The 18,215-nt window shown below is 37.7% G+C and overlaps 1 protein-coding gene and 1 non-coding gene across 2 annotated transcripts in view; both read left to right on the top strand.

Moving 5' to 3' along the window:
* The first annotated feature begins 2,082 nt into the window (after positions 1–2,082).
* Positions 2,083–18,215, top strand: part of spag8 (sperm associated antigen 8) — a 40,552-nt gene continuing 24,419 nt past the window's right edge. The window contains exon 1 of the mRNA XM_062032065.1: positions 2,083–2,127. The gene's annotated coding sequence lies outside the window, so the exon portion shown is untranslated. The remainder of the gene's footprint in view (positions 2,128–18,215) is intronic.
* Positions 17,462–17,533, top strand: trnag-ucc (transfer RNA glycine (anticodon UCC)). The gene has a single exon. It is a non-coding gene; the product is annotated as a tRNA-Gly (tRNA).

Here is an 18,215-nt window from a genome sequence, read left to right as displayed (position 1 = left end):
TCCTGGTTAGGGTGAAGGCCGTCTCTCATCAGCAAGCCTGGTTTGCCCCAGAAAGAGGGCCAGTTATCAATAAACGTTAGTCCCTGCGTCCTACAGTAGCTAGCCAACCACTTGTTAAGCGAGACTAATCTGCTATATCTCTCATCATTGCCTCTCGCAGGCAGGGGGCCAGAGACAATTACTCGATGCCTGGACATCTTTCTGGCGAGATCACAAGTCCTGGCTATGTTTCTCTTTGTAATCTCTGACTGTCTCATTCTAGTGTCATTGGAGCCAACGTGTACAACTATATTCGCATAATTAGTGGTGCGATTAGCCTGTCGTACGTGTTTACTAGGCCTGTTGCGAGTTAGCTCCCTAAGATTAGCTTCAATGTCAGGTGCTCTGGCCCCGGGGATACACTTTATTGTGGCTGGTTTGCTAAGCTTTATGTTTCGGGTGATGGAGTCCCCTATAACTAAGGTGTGGTGCCCGGTAGACTGGGGTGTAGGACTAGCTAAAGAGCTAAATCTATTATGCGTCTCAACCGGTACACCGTAGCTTGTAGGCCGCTTAGGACTGCTACAAGCTGGGCTAGTTAGCTCGCTACAGCTAACGCTAGCAGATGTGTCCGCAACATCTAAAGTTACGACATTACTCTGCTCTAACTGGCGGACACGGCCCTCTAGCAGAGCCAACCTCTCCGTGAGTATGGTGCAAGACGCGCAGGAAGCCATTACTCACAGTGTTTTCTGTCACCGAGTGAAGTTCCTGCTGTCCTCAGGGAAGTGGTCGCGGTCTGTAGGAGTAGCTTCTTACTGACCGGCGCTGCCTTTCTCCGCGCTAGCTTAGCAGCTAGCTAGCTTCGCGAATGACGTAGGGAGGGGGGGCGGTAAGTTGAGACTTTTCTAGGCGCACGTCGTCGTCGTCGGCAGCATCTTTCAGCGTTCCACTTTATTAATCCTCCTAACAAAAAGATGCGATCTTCGCCTTCATCAACTTTTAATCAGAAGGGTTCAATCTCTCTCCTGTGCTAATTTGAAGCAGACACGACAAACGCACTCAGAGGAGATAATGTTTGAAAAAAGGTGACTGTTTTTACTCAACTTTTGTTTTGAAGGGGGAATTGCAAACTTCCTGTTGATTTTTGCTGGGGGTTGTCAGTGTATGAAATCTAGGTCTAAGTGAAACCTACGTTGAGGTTTTTGTTTCATGTCTCTACGACATTCCTACTGGGAGTTAGAGGCAGTTTTGTCTGTGTTTTCTTCCTTAGGGGGCGCTAGAGCGCAATTTTGAGTTTGGGGGTTTGGTTTTTTGATTAGATCGCAATTTTCGCCAGTCCTGATGTGTGTGTCCAATTTGGTGAGTTTTGAAGCATGTTAAGGGGGTCAAATTACAGCTCAAAGAGGCGGCGGTATAATAAAACGCTAGAAATACAATAGGGTCCTCTGTCCCAAAGGGACTCGGTCCCCAATAAAACACAGTTTTCTGTGATGATCCGTTGCCCGGATCATGTTGTGTTTAAGTTTAAGATTCCCTTAGTTCTGTTTCAACACTCCTGTTTTGTGTTCTTGGTTGCCATAGGTGCTGATTATGTTCACCTGCTTCTGGTTAGTGGTCGGGACGCTCACCTGCTCCCGGCCACTAATCAGAGAGCTACTTATTACTGCCTCTCGCCACATTCTATCTGGCTGTTTTGTTTGCTTCACGCAACAGTTACGTTGGTAAATCCTAGATTCTTGTTCCTGTTCCTTTGCTAAGCTTTTCCTTTAGCTTTACCATAGCTTGTTCTGTTTTTGTATTCTTTCCTGATTTATTTATTAGAATAAATCATTTTTCTTACCTGCACACTGCTTCCGGAGGTCCATTTGCATCTTGGGGAAACGACCTGCGCATAACCGTGCAACCCCAACATAACAGTTCTCCTTTGAAATTGTTGAACACTAGAGGTCAGGACCAGTCGTTATCAAAGCCCATGATGTCATAACTTGTTACTAATGCACATATTCTATAACTGTGTCACAAATATGACATGTTTGATATGAATATGACACTAGAAGGGTGATTGTTCCAGTGGACATCACATGCTTAGTTTAAGAAGAACTGACACGATAATAAGTAATGTTGAGAAAGCTGCAGATGCCACTTGTAAGTATTGATATTGTTTGGCTATAAGGTTCCATTATTATTTTTTTAGACTTTTTTTAAACCATCTGATTATGTAAAGGTATTTAATTATTAGGGCTGTAAAGTGATTAATTAATTCAATTTATTATTTTTCTTACATCAGATTAATCACACTCTAGAACTGTGATTAATCACGCATTATTTGCTTGCATAAATAAAAATTTGCTGAAGAAAATACCCCAATATTTGGGTATAAATGCAATTTGGTAGTCAAAATGTCATACAGGCACGATTTTGGTTGGTTGGTTGGTTAAATGTATTTCTAACATGTATGCAATTACGAGTCATATCATATAGTTTACACATTTACATTTCTCTTTTCAACATGTTCGAAAAGAAGTAGGAAGAAGCCGATCTTATTTAATCCTATCCCTTTTCCAATACATAGGAATTTAGTAGCACATATTCACTTCCTGTCCTCATTTTGTAACACAATTTACATTAATGAACACAACATATCTCCTAATAATAATTAAGTCAGTTATGGTTCATATATGAGATGAATAATATCTAATTTTCAATCAGGTTCAAAATGTTCATCAAAATTATTGTACTTTTTTAACATTTTTATATTCCATAATTTAATTCCACATACTGATATACTAAATGTTTTAAGTGTTGTATGTGTATACAAAATGTTTTAAATTCGATTTTTCTCTGAGCTTGTATTTCTCCTCTTTTGTTGAGAATTGTTGTACATTCTTGGGTGGCAAGTTATAGTTTGCTTTGTACATAATTTTAGCGGTTTGCAAATGCACCAAATCATTGAATTTAAATATGGGTTAATATTATGTTGTGTAATTCATAAATAAAAACAGAATACAATGATTTGTAAATCCTTTTCTACTTAAATTCAATTGAATAGACTGCAAAGACAAGATATTTAATGTTGGGACTGAGAAACTTAATTTTTTTTGCCAAATAATCATTAACTTAGAATTTAATAGCAGCAACACATTGCAAAAAAGTTGGCACAGGGGCATTTTTACCACTGTGTTACATGGCCTTTCCTTTTAACAACACTCAGTAAACGTTTGGGAACTGAGGAGACCAATTTTTGAAGCTTTTCAGGTGAAATTATTTCCCATTCTTGCTTGATGTACAGCTTAAGTTGTTCAACAGTCCGGGGTCTCCCTTAAGGTATTTTAGGCTTCAAATTGCGCCACACATTTTCAATGGAAGACAGGTCTGGACTACAGGCAGGCCAGTCTAGTACCCACACTCTTTTACTATGAAGCCATGCTGTTGTAACACATGGCTTGGCATTGTCTTGCTGAAATAAGCAGGGGCGTCCATGAGAACGTTGCTTGGATGGCAACATATGCTGCTCCAAAACCTGTATGTACCTTTCAGCATTAATGGTGCCTTCACAGATGTGTAAGTTACCCATGCCTTGGCCACTAATACACCCCCATACCATCACAGATGCTGGCTTTTCAACTTTGCGCCTAGAACAATCCAGATGGTTCTTTTCCTCTTTGGTCCGGAGGACACGACGTCCACAGTTTCCAAAAACAATTTGAATTGTGGACTCGTCAGACCACAGAACACTTTTCCACTTTGCATCAGTCCATCTTAGATGAGCTCGGGCCCAGCGTAGCCGGCGGCGTTTCTGGGTGTTGTTGATAAATGGCTTTCGCTTTGCATAGTAGAGTTTTAACTTGCACTTACAGATGTAGCGACCAACTGTGTTGCTGCCATTGAATTCTGAGTTAATGATTATTTGCAAAAAAAAAAAATGTTTCTCAGTTCGAACGTTAAGTATCTTGTCTTTGCAGTCTATTCAATTGAATATACACTACCGTTCAAAAGTTTGGGGTCACATTGAAATGTCCTTATTTTTGAAGGAAACGCACTGTACTTTTCAATGAAGATAACTTTAAACTAGTCTTAACTTTAAAGAAATACACAATATATACAGTACATTGCTAATGTGGTAAATGACTATTCTAGCTGCAAATGTCTGTTTTTTGGTGCAATATCTACATAGGTGTATAGAGGCCCATTTCCAGCAACTATCACTCCAGTGTTCTAATGGTACAATGTGTTTGCTCATTGGCCCAGAAGGCTAATTGATGATTAGAAAACTCTTGTGCAATCATGTTCACACATCTGAAAACAGTTTAGCTCGTTACAGAAGCTACAAAACTGACCTTCCTTTGAGCAGATTGAGTTTCTGGAGCATCACATTTGTGGGGTCAATTAAACGCTCAAAATGGTCAGAAAAAGAGAACTTTCATCTGAAACTTGACAATCTATTCTTGTTCTTAGAAATGAAGGCTATTCCACAAAATTGTTTGGGTGACCCCAAACTTTTGAACGGTAGTGTAAGTTCAAAAGGATTTGCAAATCATTGTATTCTGTTTTTATTTACGAATTACACAACGTGCCAACTTCACTGTTTTTTTTTTTTTTTGGATACACTGAGATTAAGTCAGTGTTCATTGTGTTTTTCATGGTGTTTTTTAAACTGCACCAATTTTCCCTCAGAATTCACTTAAATAGTTCTGTCAAGAGGAATACATGTGATATGTACATTTTCAGAATGTGCTTGTTCAATATTGGCACAAAGTAAAACAAAGAAAACAATCTGAAGTTATCTTAGTTGTATTTTTAAGTTATCATGCCCTGATTTTTACCCATTCGGCCCACTTGGGAATAGACTTTCACCCCTGATATAAAGTGCCCTGTCATTCATTAATTCACATTTTACATGTGATCTGTGTTTTGTCCGAGCAAGTCGGAAGAATTTCACTGGGGAAGATTTATGAAAGCAGTAAAGGCAGAGAAAGTCTGGGGGGGGGGGGGGGGGGGGGAACATTTCGCAACAACCTGCGTATGTCCTGCAAAGGTGTAATGAAGGCAAACAACAGAACTGCAGACATCTGGAAGAGTCCACACATGAAAGATATTATTTGTGGCTGTTGTTGCTACTGAGTGGGTGTTGGTTGGAGGCCAGAAATAAATGAAAAATGACCGCGTAAAATAATCACTTTAAAATACTGCAAAATACACTATTGTAGAGTACAACTAATACTTTCTTTGGCTGAGTATTCACTAGTAAATTCTCATGTCAGAATAAGATTATCTTTTCTCTTGTGCTGAATTCATGGACCAATTAGAATTAAGTGGTAGGCTTGGAAGAAGCCGACATAAAAAAAAAAAAGAGTCTGAATGCCTCGTTTTCTACTCGGAGCTGATGTTCATGTTGTCATGGAGACCAGCTGTGGAACATGCCCACACAGGCCAGATTAGGCACACGGACTTGTTTGATGTAGAACTGTACTGGCTTAGGTGGCCACCGCCGAAACAAAACTGAGAGGAACGTCGACAAAATGTCTCTTTTTTGCTTTGGATTGGATTTTTTGTTGAAACAAAAACATGGTGGGGAATAATGATGGATAGGGACAGTTTTTGCTTTGAGCAACTGGAGGAAATTCTCGTTTATCTGAAAGCAAAGGTCTTCAACAGGACTTGCGGTACCCTGAGGGTGTCTGCTTAGGTACTGCAGGTGGGTCATGAAATTTTTGATTGACAAGACTTTAAAAAAATAAAAAATAAATAAAATAAAAATTACTACCTTTGCATTTTTTTTTTTACCACAAATGTAAAAGTATTTAAATACACATTGATGACCACACTGCAGTGAACGGATAAATAGAGGAATAAGTTGTCTCAGTCAGCAATGCACACATTTTTACGCAGATCACTCGTTGTACAAACCCCGTTTCCATATGAGTTGGGAAATTGTGTTAGATGTAAATATAAACGGAATACAATGATTTGCAAATCATTTTCAACCCATATTCAGTTGAATATGCTACAAAGACAACATATTTGATGTTCAAACTGATAAAAAAATTTTTTTTGCAAATAATCATCAACTTTAGAATTTGATGCCAGCAACACGTGACAAAGAAGTTGGGAAAGGTGGCAATAAATACTGATAAAGTTGAGGAATGCTCATCAAACACTTATTTGGAACATCCCACAGGTGAACAGGCAAATTGGGAACAGGTGGGTGCCATGATTGGCTATTGAAGTAGATTCCATGAAATGCTCAGTCATTCACAAACAAGGATGGGGCGATGGTCACCACTTTGTCCACAAATGCGTCAGCAAATTGTTGAACAGTTTAAGAAAAACCTTTCTCAACCAGCTATTGCAAGGAATTTAGGGATTTCACCATCTACGGTCCGTAATATCATCAAAGGGTTCAGAGAATCTGGAGAAATCACTGCACGTAAGCAGCTAAGCCCGTGACCTTCCATCCCTCAGGTTGTACTGTATCAACAAGCGACATCAGTGTGTAAAGGATATCACCACATGGGCTCAGGAACACTTCAGAAACCCACTGTCAGTAACTACAGTTGGTCGCTACATCTGTAAGTGCAAGTTAAAACTCTCCTATGCAAGGCGAAAACCGTTTATCAACAACACCCAGAAACGCCGTCGGCTTCGCTTGGCCTGAGCTCATCTAAGATGGACGGATACAAAGTGGAAAAGTGTTCTGTGGTCTGACGAGTCCACATTTCAAATTGTTTTTGGAAACTGTGGACGTTGTGTCCTCTGGACCAAAGAGGAAAAGAACCATCCGGATTGTTATAGGCGGAAAGTTAAAAAGCGATGGTATGGGGGTGTATTAGTGCCCAAGGCATGGGTAACTTACACATCTGTGAAGGCGCCATTAAGGCTGAAAGGTACATACAGGTTTTGGAGCAACATATGTTGCCATCCAAGCAACGTTACCATGGACGCCCCTGCTTATTTTAGCAAGACAATGCCAAGCCACGTGTTACATCAACGTGGCTTCATAGTAAAAGAGTGCGGGTACTAGACTGGCCTGCCTGTAGTCCAGACCTGTCTCCCATTGAAAATGTGTGGCGCATTATGAAGCCTAAAATACCACAACGGAGACCCCGGACTGTTGAACAACTTAAGCTGTACATCAAGCAAGAATGGGAAAGAATTCCACATGAGAAGCTTAAAAAAAGTGTCTCCCCAGTTACCAAACATTTACAGAGTGTTGTTAAAAGGAAAGGCCATGTAACACAGTGGTGAACATGCCCTTTCCCAACTACTTTGGCACGTGTTGCAGCCATGAAATTCAAAGTTAATTATTATTTGCAGAAAAAAATAAAGTTTATGAGTTTGAACATCAAATATCTTGTCTTTGTAGTGCATTCAATTGAATATGGGTTGAAAAGGATTTGCAAATCATTGTATTCCGTTTATATTTACATCTAACACAATTTCCCAACTCATATGGAAACAGGGTTTGTATGTAGGGCGCTATTTGGCATGAAGAACCACATGTAAAATGTCATTGTCAATCAATCAATGTTTATTTATATAGCCCTAAATCACAAGTGTCTCAAAGGGCTGCACAAGCCACAATGACATCCTCGGTTCAGATCCCACATAAGGGCAAGGAACAACTCACAACCCAGTGGGATGTCAAAGAGAATGACTATGAGAAACCTTGGAGAGAACCGCAGATGTGGGTGAATCGAGAGAATGCCAAGAGTGTGCAAAACAGTAATCAGAGCAAAGGGTGGCTATTTTGAAGAAACCAGAATATAAAACATGTTTTCAGTTATTTCACCTTTTTTTTGTTCAGAACATAACTCCACATGTGTTCATTCAAACTTTGGATGCCTTCAGTGACAATCTTTAAAAGTCATGAAAATCAAGAAAATGAACACATGAATGAGAAGGTGTGTCCAAACTTTTGGCCTGTACTGTATGTTCACTTCCTGTTCTCATGGTTTTTTTTCACAATTGATTGATTGAAACTTTTATTAGTAGATTGCAAAGGAAGAGAATACATTATATTACACAGTACAGTACATATTCCGTACAATTGACCATTAAATGGTAACACCCGAATAGGTTTTTGAACTCGGGGCCCAGGTTAATCAATTCATGGTATTTTACTGTCAATATACTTCAAATACAGCAGTTCGCTTAATAAATAGTTGAGCAATTTATGATTCAAATAATGACTTGAATCATATCTCATTTTCAATAAAGTTCCAGATGTGTATCAAAATTCCTCTTCCTTGTACTTTGTAAAGACTAATTAATTGAGCAGCCTCTTAAACTGGACCATATTAGTACCTTGTTTGACTTCTTTACTTAATGGATGAATATGCTAAAGAAGTGGTTTTTAACCTTGTTGGAGGTACCAAACCCCACCAGTTTCATATGCGCATTCACCGAACCCTTCTTTAGTGAAAAATAAAATGTTTTGGGTTTTTTTCAAATTCAAGAAAAGGTTATGTTTTTTCACTGGTGCACAAACTGAACCGTGCATGAACATCACCTTGTTCAAAGAACAAAACCAACACAGTGCATGAACTCACAACAAATTACAGACCTTACACACATTACCATGAATTGATTAACGTGGACCCCGACTTAAACAAGTTGAAAAACGTATCATTTAGTGGTCAATTGTACGGAATATGTACTGTACTGTGTAAACTGTACTGTTTCATATAATGTATTCTCTTCCTTTGCAATCTGCCAGAAAAAGTTTCAATCAATCAATCAATCAAAAAACCTGCAAATCAGATGGAAAATTAGAGGGAACATTGTTTGGAGGTATCCATAATACGCCGATAGGGAGAAGTTTTTATTTACACGATAATTTGGATGTGTCTATACCTCCGTGGCGGAGGCTCCGCCGAACCCCTGAGGCCGACTCACCGAACCCCTAGGGTTCGATCGAACCCAGGTTAAGAACCACTGTGCTAAAGGTTTTAAGTGTATACGTGTGCACAAATGTTGTAAATCAGATTTTTCTCTAAGGTTCTTTTTTTCTTTTTTTAAGAAAACATACTTTTTTTATTTGGACTGGACTGGGTCGATTGCCCAGATGCTTTCTCTCCATAGTCAATAGTCTCTTACAATAGTAATGGTATTGACCATTAAAATTCTGGTATCATGACAAGCATAGAATACAATATACATTCTATGTCATATTTACATATTATTACTACTACTACTACATTACATAACATAGACAATGCTCACTCTGTTGTCATGATTACACCCTATTAGTGTGAAACACTTCGACAATTAAACTTTAACACATTTAACACATTCCTGACACCGCTTCCTTGTGCTGCAGTCTTGTTGCACAAATACTCGCTGCCTGACAGCCACAACTCCGCTGCAGTTCCTCAGCAACGAGCTCCATGCTTTTGTCTCACATATTCTGGAACAAGACCAGCGTGTTATATTTAGCTTTGAATAAAAACCGACCACGTGTGACCAGAAATGGATCGCAAGGAAACAATATACCGTTTTTTCCATTTGCTTACGCACAATTTTACTAACCGCGCGTCTTTTTTTCAAAAGGATTAACACACTTTTACAAACACCACATTAAAGGCCTACTGAAATGAAATTTTCTTATTTAAACGGGGATAGCAGATCCATTCTATGTGTCATACTTGATCATTTCGCGATATTGCCATATTTTTGCTGAAAGGATTTAGTAGAGAACATCGACGATAAAGTTCGCAACTTTTGGTCGCTGATAAAAAAAAGCCTTGCCTGTACCGGAAGTAGCGTGACGTCGCAAGTTGAAGGGCTCCTCATATTTCCCCATTGTTTACACCAGCAGCGAGAGCGATTCGGACCGAGAAAGCGACGATTACCCCATTAATTTGAGCGAGGATGAAAGATTTGTGGATGAGGAACGTGAGAGTGAAGGACTAGAGGGCAGAGCAGGACGTATCTTTTTTCGCTCTGACCGTAACTTAGTGTGGAATCCAATGAGCCCTTGTACCTTTCTCATTTTTATATTGTGGATCACGGATTTGTATTTTAAACCACCTCGGATACTATATCCTCTTGAAAATGAGAGTCGAGAACGCGAAATGGACATTCAGTGACTTTTATCTCCACGACAAAACATCGGTGAAGCACTTTAGCTACGGAGCTAACGTGATAGCATCGTGCTTAACTGCAGATAGAAACAAAAGAAATAAGCCTGTGACTGGAAGGATAGACAGAAGATCAACAATACTACTATCAGGAGACACCGAACCAAACACTGGACCTGTAACCACACGGTTAATGCTGTGCCGCCTGTCTAAGCCTAGCAATGCTGTTGCTAACGACGCCATTGAAGCTAACTTAGCTACGGGACCTCGTCAGAGCTATGCTAAAAACATTAGCTATCCACCTACGCCAGCCCTCGTCTGCTCATCAACACCCGTGCTCACCTGCGTTCCAGCAATCAACGGCGCGACGAAGGACTTCACCCGATCATCGATGCGGTCGGCGGCTAGCGTCGGATAGCGCGTCTGCTATCCAAGTCAAAGTCCTCCTGGTTGTGTTGCTGCAGCCAGCCGCTAATACACCGATTCCACCTACAGCTTTCTTCTTTGCAGTCTCCATTGTTCATTAAACAAATTGCAAAAGATTCACCAACACAGATGTCCAGAATACTGTGGAATTTGGCGATGAAAACAGAGCTGTTTGTATTGGGATACAATGTGTCCCAATACTTCCGCTTCAACCATTGATGTCACGCGCAAACGTCATCATACATAGACGTTTTCAACTGGAAGTTTCGCGGGAAATTTAAAATTGCACTTTATAAGTTAACCCGGCCGTATTGGCATGTGTTGCAATGTTAAGATTTCATCATTGATATATAAACTATCAGACTGTGTGGTCGGTAGTAGTGGGTTTCAGTAGGTCTTTAAATGTTCTTAATTCCTAGATTATTTGCAAAATGACCCACTTAGGTCAAAACATATGCCCATTCATCAAAATAAAGCAAGCATTTCTAAAATTGCAATTTTATTGTCATCTCACTCACAGACTTCAAATGATAAGACACTATTGGAGTGAGTTATCCATAACAGTGATAAATACAAAACACATTTGTAAAAACCCCTATTTTACTATAAGAAATCACATGTTTGGGGCATTTTGCCCGACCCTTTTAGCATGTGATGAATGATTACTATAACTTGACAAAATATATTGACAAATCCACAGCAATGGTCATTGTTTACTTTAAAGTGGGCCTATACGTAAGGACCTAAAGGGAAAGTAAAAATATCCTGAAATCTTTTCAAAAACTGCTCAACAATGATGCTGCAAACTGAAAATATGTATTTTTACCACAGTCAGGTAAAGTAACACATCACAGTGGTCAACAATGCAGTACAAATTAAAATCTGGGACAAATACAAAGGTTTGAAAAAAAATCTGGAGATAAATAAAAATGACAGAATAGAGCAGGGGTGTCCAAAGTGCGGCCCGGGGGCCATTTGCGGCCCGCAGCTAATTGTTTACCGGCCCGCCACACATTCTGGAAATACTATTGTAAAAATAAAAAATAACATTAAAAAAGTGGAATGAGGGGAAATCTAACGAGAAAAAGTTGCAATGTTGACACAAAAGCTGCCATGCAGGCTGTTTTTTTTTTCTTTTGTCTTTCTTCATTTTTCTTTTTTTTGCCATTGCTCAAAAAAAAAAAATAATGACAAAAAATCCATGTTATAATGAATTATTTTCAGGGCTCCAATTACTTCAAATATTTCACTTTAAAATGTTTTATGTGGTAAATATTGCATATATTGTGTAGTAGCCATATAAAAACATCAAAGTTTTCTTTGACAAAAGCGCATAAAACAAACAAAATAATAGTTCCAGCATAAAATCGACAGATATATCTGAAGTTGATCTCGTAACTTAAGTGTTGACAGTAAAAGAAAAACCTAATAAAAATGTATCATTTTATGAGTGGGGCATCTTTTGCATCCCAAATATATTTAGTGATTTTTTATTTATTTTTTCACTGTGATTATTCAAAAATATGAAATAATTAAAATCAATGGTGTCCTGCATTATTGATCTTTTAGCTCTCTAATGACTAAATACTGCATATTTCAGTTTTACTATAAAAAAAACTAAGTTGTTTTTGACAGAAAAGCCATAAAACTTTTTTTAAAATTTGTATTACTTTATATCAACTTGAAGTTGATATAGAGATTTACTGTAAGTGTTAAATAATTAAAAAATAATAATAATCTGATTTATTTTTAACATTTAAATGACTGAGAACCTTTATGGTCCCCGGGACCCCTAAAGGTAAAATAAATAAAAAAATGCATACATTTTGTTATGGTTTGAAAATGAAAAATATCAAAATGGCCCCCACATGCTTGAATTTTTCCGTGTGCGGCCCTCAGTAGAAAAAGTTTGGACACGTGCAGATTTAGGCAAACACAAGGTTTGACAAACAATCTGGAGATAAAGATGTGTGTATCACAATCCTAGTGTGTGTGTAAAGTGTGAAAATGTGTGTATCACAATCGTTATCTGTGTGCAAGATGTGAATATGTGTGTATCACAATCCTTATACGTGTGCAAGATGTGAAGGTGTGTGTAAAGCATTGTGTGTAATATTTCGCAAAAACTCTGAAGCACAGTCTATGCAGAGTCTAATAAATAGTTTTGTCAATTTGTTCTGGCCCGAAATAAATTGGCCCTTTGAAACATATCTTTGTCTTTGTGTGTTGTATGTAGACCACATTGCTTAGCAGAGTTCAGTGATGCAAATGCATGTCAAGTTGATCAACAGATTGCATTATCCTCCAGTGCAATAACAATACTGAAATGAAGGCTAAAAGGGCATTAATGGGAGCCTTAAAAAAAAGGAAAAAAAGAAGTAACTAAATAGTTACTTTTCACAGTAACGCATTACTTTTTGGTGTAAGTAACTGAGTTTGTAACTGAGTTACTTTTGAAATGAATTAACTAGTAACTGTAACTAGTTACTGGTTTTCAGTAACTTACCCAACACTGTCAGGGACGAATGCGGAAGGAGATTTTTAGAAGAAAGTTCTAAAGCTTAGTGATGTATCAGATATATCAGATTGTAGGTGGGGTTTTTTTTTACCCTTCGCGTTCATATTTCACTGTTTGTTGCATTATTGTTGTTTCGCTTGATTGTAAAATATGTCGATCGAGAGGGGGTGTGACGTTCATATGTTGTCAATATTCAGTGTTTTATCGGTCATAGTTGTCAGGTTCAAACACTGATGGCATCTATTAAACAGACAAAGAAGCAAGGAATTAAACAGAGACAGAATTAAATTTGGCTCAATGAGGAGAAACGCGTAGACCTGTACCCTTGTACAGTGTCCCACCACGCTCTGACGAAATATTGTACGCCTCCTCTTTTATTTGGACTTTCCCTGATTACAACAAGGAAATTGGATAAAATTGCTATGGTATGAAAAGGGGTAGGACTAAATAAGCTCTGCTTCTTCCTACTCCTTTTCGGACGAGCTGTAATGAAACAACAGGAAATATGTGATGAATTACATTGTATCATATGCATGTTCGAAATGAACTGAAGCTGAAACTGAAACATGGCAACAGCTGTTGCTAAAGGGACGGGGGTCGTAAAAAGCCGCTGCCTTTGGTCACAAAACAGTTCAAAGAAAAGGTGCCTGGAAGGGGGGGGGGGGGGTCAGGTCCTGCTTCCTCTCCGCTTTGTAGATCTCGGGTCAAGACAAAATCTTCCTGTGGATTACAATACATCAAAGAGACAGACACCTTCATGTCGCTTCCCATCCTACACAGTGGAGTTTTACAAGCCTTTTGATTGGTAAGATCAAAGACAGCTTTTGTCTGCTCGCCGGGAACTCATTGAAACACAAAGTTTTGTGATAACTTAGATACAATTATTCAGACAATAGTTAATATTGTAAATCCCACATTCTGGGTCTCATTCAGTAAAAAAAAGGAAAATGCCATTCTGTTTATCATAATGTTTTTAGCTTTCAATCAGACATTACTGTGAGGTTTTGTATTAGTGTTCCTAAAAATCAGATAGACCGGCCCCCAGACACTTTTTTTTTTCTCAAAATTTGGCCCCCCCCGAGTCAAACTAATTGCCCAGGCCTGACCTATGGTCTTGGAAGGCAACCATCTTGGATTCAGGATGGCTTGCTAATTTATGTTTCTATTATGTTAAATTTGTTATTTTGCACTAAAAACACAAATTGTGTAACAATGTATTCCCTACTAATTGATTTTAGTACAAAACATGCATCAAATTGATTTGCGTTAGATTAATAAAGTATAAAAATCGTTTCACAAAAATATAAAGTGAACAAAAATCTTGCTTGACTCCACATGACAGTTTGATTATTGTTGGCCTCCTGCATTTTGTATTATTACCTGCCCAACGCCTTTATTTTTCATTCTACTTCCTGTCTCTCTTTGTTTCCATGTCACTTTACTTCAGGCTTCAGTTTGTGATTTAGATACTCACTTGCTGGCAATCATTAATCAGGAGGCTTCTTATGCTGGCCCTCATTTGTTTTGCTTGTTTCAGGTGTTCTCTCTTCCAAGTGTTTATGCTTCCTGCTTCCTTAGTTTTTTGACATCAAATATATTTTTTACCTGCCGTCTCTGCATCTGGACTCTGCAAAATACAGTCAGACTGATAAAACTACAAATGCAGTAATGTACATTTCTGTCATTAACAACAATATTATATTTAAATAACAACAAAAATATTCTATCTAAATAACAAATATAAAGTATTTTATGTAAATATTAACAACAAATATTGTAAGTGGAGAAAACAAGTGCTCCAGGCCCCTTCCCATTGTGAGAGTAATAATAGCTGAAGATGTAATGGATGAATAATTACATGTAATTACATGTCTTACAAGTGATCAAACGACAGCAGTGTGATTGTTGTTGTTTCCTTTAATTGCACCTCTGGGGAGAATTTAACGTTGTTATATAAAAAATAAATTTTTACTCGAGCAGCTTCTTTAAAGGAAGATGTGCACTTTATTCACTAACGGTGTTACAAAAAAGATCAATTAGAATAATACATAATGTTGGATATAGAGAACATACAAACACTTTATTTATTAAATCACAATTATTGAAATTCAACGATTAAGTGCATTTGCAAACAGCTAAAATGATGCACGAAGCAAACTATAACCTGCTACCCGAGAATGTACAACAATTCTTCTCAACAAAAGAGGAGAATTATAACCTTAGAGGAAAATCTAATTTAAAACATTTGTATGCTCGTACAACACTTAAAACCTTTAGTATATCAGTATGTGGAATTAAATTATGGAACGGATTAAGCAAAGAAATCAAACAAAGCACCAATATGATTCAGTTTAAGAGACTGTTCAAACTACAAGTGTTCACAAAGTACACAGAACAAGAATTATGATGAACATCTTGAACCCTTTTTTTTATTGGGACAAAGATAATTTAAGTATTTAATATTTGTTTACTTACCATTCTATATTATTAGTTTATTATTTATTTGTTCACTGTTCTGTTACAGAGAACAAGGAAATTGGATAAAATTGCTATGGTATGAAAAGGGGTAGGACTAAATAAGCTCTGCTTCTTCCTATTCCTTTTCAGACGTGCTGTAATGAAACAACTGGAAATATGTGATGCACTACATTGTATCGTATGCACGTTCAAAATGAACTGAAACTGAAACTGAATCACACTTTTTAATCATTCGCAAAAACAAAACCATTGTTGTGCCTTTTTTAATAACAAAACACTTTTATACGTAGAATGAGCATCAAATCCATATTCAAATACGTTACTACAAATATAATCATTCCATTTTGAGAGAGGTACAACAACAAATGTCTTCGTTTGATGCAAATGTTGGTTTTGATTTATCACTGGCCTAAAATATGTATATTGAACTAATTGTGTGAATGCTCCAAAGCATTCACACATATTGTTTTCTACACCAAAATTAATCTATTTATTATTCAACTTATTCTTCATCCCAAGATTTTGGTTTTTTGATTGATTGATTGAGACTTTTATTAGTAGGTTGCACAGTGAAGTACATATTCCGTACAATTGACCACTAAATGGTAACACCCGAATAAGTTTTTCAACTTGTTTAAGTCGGGGTCCACTTAAATTGATTCATGATACAGATATATACTATCATATATACTATCATCATAATACAGTCATCACACAAGATAATCACATTGAATTATTTACATTATTTACAATCAGGAGTGTGGAGGGGGGGTGGGGTGGGGGGGGGGGGTGGGATATGGACATCAAGTAGTGGACATAGAGAGAGAGAGAGAGAGAGAGAGAGAGAGATCAGAAGGCATAAGAAAAAGAATCTGCATTTGATTGTTTACATTTGATTATTAGCAATCCGGGGAGGGTGTTAGTTTAGGGTTGTAGCTGCCTGGAGGTGAACTTTTATAGCGGTTTTGAAGGAGGATAGAGATGCCCTTTCTTTTATACCTGTTGGGAGCGCATTCCACATTGATGTGGCATAGAAAGAGAATGAGTTAAGACCTTTGTTAGTTCGGAATCTGGGTTTAACGTGGTTAGTGGAGCACCCCCTGGTGTTGTGGTTATGGCGGTCATTTACGTTAAGGAAGTAGTTTGACATGTACTCCGGTATCAGCTGTCTAATTGGTGCACTCTACCTTCCGCATTTTTCACCCCATTCAAACTGTACAGCCTATTCGGGAATCGCTGGCTTTTCCTGGAAAAATTCTAAAAATTCCCAGATTTCCCAGAATTCCAGGTTTTCCAGGACTTTTTTCCCATTCAAAATGAATTGGCCATTTTTCAAACGTCCACCATTTCCACATTTTTCAACCTATTCCAACCATTCCACCTTCAACACATTCCACCATTCTAGAAATTCAAACTAATATTTTTCCAAGTAATTCCAGGATTTTCCAAAATTCCTGCTTTTCCAAAGCCTTATTTCCACCCTTTTTTCTGGCGACTACTCCTTCAACATTTTTCAACCTACTTCAACCGTTGCACCGACAAAACATTCCTCTTAATCAGGACAAAAAAAACAAAGTTGTTTTTTGAACTGGAAAAATTCCCAGTTTTCAAGAAATTCCAGGAATTCCCTAATACCATTTTTCAATTCAACATGCTACTACTTCAACATTTCTTGACCGGTTTGAAAAATTGCAACACCAACCATTTCAACTTATTCACACCATTCAAGTTTTTTACCTTTTTTCAAAAAATTCCTGATTTTCCCAAAATTCCCTACTTCAACATTTCTTGCCCGATTTAAACAATTCAAACACCAACCAATTTAGCTCATTCAGGACATTCATGCTCCTAATCATTTTTCAAAAAATCCCCGCTTTTCCCAAAATTCCAGGAAGTTCCCATTGAAATGAATGGTACATTTTTCCAAGTTGCACAATTCCCACATTTTTCAACCTATTGAAACCACTTGAAAATCAATGCGATGGTGGTATAGTGGTGAGCATAGCTGCCTTCCAAGCAGTTGACCCGGGTTCGATTCCCGGCCATCGCAGCTGTCTAATTTTTTTTACCATGAATTGATTTACTTGAACCCCGACTTAAACAAGTTGAAAAACTTATTCGGGTGTTACCATTTAGTGGTCAATTGTACGGAATATGTACTGTACTGTGCAATCTCCTAATAAAAGTTTCAATCAATCAATCAAAAAAACACATTCCTCTTATCCTGGAAATTCAAACTATTATTTTTCCAAGTAAAAAAAAAATTCCAGGATTTTCCAGAATTCCTGCTTTTCCAAAGCCCTATTTCCACCCTTTTTTCTGGCGACTACTCCTTCAACATTTGTCAACCTACTTCAACCGTTGCACCGACAAAACATTCCTCTTAATCAGGACAAAAAAACAAAATTGTTTTTTGAACTGGAAAAATTCCCAGTTTTCAAGAAATTCCAGGAATTCCCTAATACCATTTTTCAATTCAACATGCTACTACTTCAACATTTCTTGACCGATTTGAAAAATTGCAACACCAACCATTTCAACTTATTCACGCCATTCAAGTTTTTTACCTTTTTTCAAAAAATTCCTGATTTTCCCGAAATTCCATAAAACCATTTAATACTTTAACATTTCTTGCCCGATTTAAACAATTCAAACATCAACTAATTTAGCTCATTTAGGACATTCATGCTCCTAATCAATTTTAAAAAATCCCCGCTTTCCCAAAATTCCAG

The sequence above is a fragment of the Entelurus aequoreus genome, linkage group LG21 (genome assembly GCF_033978785.1).
Source record: "Entelurus aequoreus isolate RoL-2023_Sb linkage group LG21, RoL_Eaeq_v1.1, whole genome shotgun sequence".
NCBI lineage: Eukaryota > Metazoa > Chordata > Actinopteri > Syngnathiformes > Syngnathidae > Entelurus > Entelurus aequoreus.
Note: the sequence above shows the minus strand (reverse complement) of the source record. Positions and strands in the feature narration are given on the sequence as shown.